This window comes from Squalius cephalus (assembly GCF_949319135.1).
Source record: "Squalius cephalus genome assembly, chromosome: 19".
Taxonomy (NCBI): domain Eukaryota; kingdom Metazoa; phylum Chordata; class Actinopteri; order Cypriniformes; family Leuciscidae; genus Squalius; species Squalius cephalus.
In genome coordinates this window covers 27,180,621-27,184,397 of record NC_137140.1, presented here as the reverse complement: position 1 = coordinate 27,184,397, position 3,777 = coordinate 27,180,621, and positions in this window count along the sequence as shown.

Genomic DNA, 3,777 nt, shown 5'->3' with positions numbered 1-3,777 from the left:
GAAGGATGAAGGTGTGATTGTAATTGTCTAGCACCAAAAACGTACATAAAAGTACCACAAGTATGATTCGCAAGTTATATTCCAATCGTTCTAAAGTTATTCGAATTGCTTGTTAAAAAAAAAAAAAAAAAAAAAAAACGGCGAAATTTAAGACGTTAACATCGCGTTTGAATCAGGTTTGAATCTGACGCGTAGTTTACATGAGACGTACGGTGGCCGAGAGAGCTCAACGCGCTGCAACTGAAGAAAACACATGCAAATAATAATAAAAAAAACACCCGCAAATTAAGAAAACATCTTCGTCATTTACATTTATGCATTTGGCAGACGCTTTTATCCAAAGCATAGAATGATAAACTGCACACAAATCTCATTGGCTCTCGAGTTTTTTTGTCATCGAGCTATAGGCTATTTCAATGGGAGTTTAGGAAGTTTCTGCCCTTCCAATTTATTTATCAGTATCTTTTTATGCGTAGTAACTTTTCAAATAATAGGCTAGAACTCAGGTCTCTTTACCTGCATACAAATTCAGTCGACTTGAGTAGGCCATCTGCCGGAAGCTAAGTTATTTAATTTTATAAAGTTTTAAATTTGGATCTTCGCTTCGGGAGGCCTTTATTAACCCCCCCGGATGGATGGATGCACTTTTTTGAACTTCAAGATCAGGACCCGCCATTCACTGCCATTATAAAGCTTGGAAGAGCCAGGACTTTTTTTAATAACTCCGATTGTATTCGTCTGAAAGAAGAAAGTCATATATACCTCGCTTGAGGAGGGTGAGTAAATCATGGGGTAATTTTTGGATGCACTATCCCTTTAAAGGGGGGGTACAATGGTGTTTCATGTATTCAGAGTTGTTTACAGTGTTAAAGAGATAGATTCTCATGCTAAACATGGGCAAAGTTTTAAAAAAATATTTTGGACGAATAACGGAGAATTTCTATGCTGAAAATCTTACTTCCGGGTTGGTACAAGTTTCGGCTGGTTTTTTTTAGATCGTGGATCTAATGACGTAGATCAGAGTGCAACTCCTTATATGAGCATTTCTCTCGGAAAAGCTCGCCCGCGAGCACGTCGACTAGAGGAGAGCGAGACCGCGCACATCAACGCGCTTCAACAGGAAATCATCGGCAGCGCTGCATAGGATTTGTTCAAGAATGTCTCCAAAAAAGTGTGTATTTGGATGTGAGGGAAAGCTTACCGTGTTCAGTTTTCCAAAAAACCCAGTGTTACAGGAACAGTGGATGCAGTTTGTTTTTCCGGGGCAGCAACGGAGTGTAGGAAGTGCGGTTGTGTGTTCTGGCCATTTCAGTGACGAATGTTTTATTAACGAGGCTCAGGTCGACGCTGGATTTGCAAATCGTTTGCTATTAAAACGTGGAGTGGTCCCAGTGATAAAAGACCCCATTCATGTAAGTACAACTGGATCAGATTTCTGTCTTTTGCTGGAAATCAAGAACTACCGCTTGACTCTATAGCTCCGCCTCCAGGACCTCGGCTTTTCCCGGAGAGAATCGGAAAGCTGTATTTTTCTTTTCTAAATATAATAAAACTAAACACTTTTTTGAGATATTAAGGATGCACTACTACTCTATAGGTACTCAAGATTAACATGAGATTAGGTGAAACTGTGCATGTTATGTACCCTTTAATGAGAGTAGGCTATCCAGTCATCCAATTGCTTTTGTTATCTCTGATAAAAAGAGAGAAAGAAAACAATTAGGCTACCCACATTTTTGGAATTGCGTTTATTGCAGAGTGTTTTAGATTGACTTTTCAAATGTTATAAAAATCCAATTAGTTCCCAAACTTTTGAATTAGCCAAAATGCTTTTTTTGTGGTGACTCTGAATTTTTCGTTTATTTTTTTCATACTGCAAGTTTACAATTATTTTATTGAAATTATACAATTATAGTAATCCTATGAATTTTCAAATAAAATACTTTTTTTAAAGAAAGAAGATGATATATATTTGAATTCTTTGAAAACTTTAAAAAGAGTCTTGCTTGCTCGTAAAACTTATGCTATTAGTTCATTTCAGAATTTGTTGTATTGTATTGTTGTGTTGTATTTTTTTTTTATTCTTTATTTGCTTGTAAATGCTGTGTTCTTTGTTTTTTTCAAAGTGATAATTTTATAGACAAATGAATAGTGATTTATTTTTCCTGAATTACATTTCTTCCTGTAATTTTTTTTACAGGAAGTTCCTTTACCAATGGCATCAGGATGTGGTTTTTGAGAGTTGGACGGTCTGTCAGATCGGGAGGGGCATTGGAAGATACTACTGCTCAATTTAAAATGAGAAATGGGTGAACACCTCATCTGCTGGGTCTCATTATAAGCCTGCCTTGTGACAGACACCACATTACCACATCGAAAGAGACCCTTTAAAAAGGGGGGATTTATTTTGTGGAATGAATTACCAAGTATAATTAAAGCTTTAATCTCCTTTTTCCCCTCAACAAAACAATTTTGTATGAACCCAGAGAAGCAATCCAAAATTAATTTACCGCACCAGTGATTAGTATTAATGCTTTGCCATTTTTTTCCTCTTCCGTCGCTTGGCTCTCTCTTGCGCCAAGCTCAGATGAAAGGATATAGCCTGTTGTTACATGCGATATTCATGTGTAATTAACACAAGTCTCGCAGAGCACAGGGGGCAAGCTAGCATGTACTCTTAATAGCTTTCATCCTGGGAACGGCGGCTTTTGTCTCCTGCTGGCAGGGTTGGGGTAGGGTCTAAAACTTTGCTTGTCTAGTCTGTCAGTCATCATGTAAAGCCAGAGTGAACCAACTCTTCACCCCGGCCATGAATGGATGATTTCTATATAGGCAAATGTGACAGCGGGTTTAAGATGATTGGATGCAAAATTCCATGTGGAGCTCTTTTTTGTTTAGGGTTTTTGCAGGAAGGGATGGAGAAATGTCAAGATGAGTGAACTGCCCCACAGGTCTTTATGCTGGTATACGTTGAAGCGTTTTGCCATGTTAAAACACTTGTGAAGATATATGCTCGGGCATGACTAGCTTTTATTTTCTTGTACATTTTCCTTTCTTTCCTGTTCTGTGCACCAATTTGGATCATGCATGTTTGCATTTCAAAGCAGCTAATGCAATCTTCTTATTTGTTTCTTTTTCAAGAGGTTCCTCTGGTGACCTCGAGACGAGGTGTAAAGTCTTCTTTGATTGGACGAGACCTTCCAAAGCTAGTGTAATGAGGGAATGACAAAGTACCGTACCATGGGATCAATGTTGGAGGTGGAGAGCTGTTCGTTAGTGTAGATATGTGAACGTCTTTGTGCTGTTTTGTAGGGTGCGAAGGGGATCGATGGTGCGTTTGCTTTGTGTAGGTAAATGATCATTGTGGAGATGGACAGGACCACTTTGTCTTGTGGCCCTAAGGGAACAAAAGACAAATTGGGCTAGAACTCCCATCATCCCTTTCACTCTCAATTCTACAACTTAACAATGGCTGTGATACATACGGAGAAGCTACAATGACAAACTGGGTCAAATATTTTTCAGCAGCGCTTATAGAATATTCAAAGGTTATTTTTAGAAGGAATTTATTTCCAGACAGTCAATATTTAATATTTTATTGCTGTATTTAAGAACCAACATCTTTAGTAACAAATGCCTGAAAAAGGAGAAAAGGGAACTTAAATCAAAGAAATTTGGAAATTGGAAATTTGGAAAGAATGTGACTAACTTATGTTGTACCTACAACATTTTGCTCTGTTCCTTGAATTTGGCTCTGTATTTGAGTGTTCCCTGCGT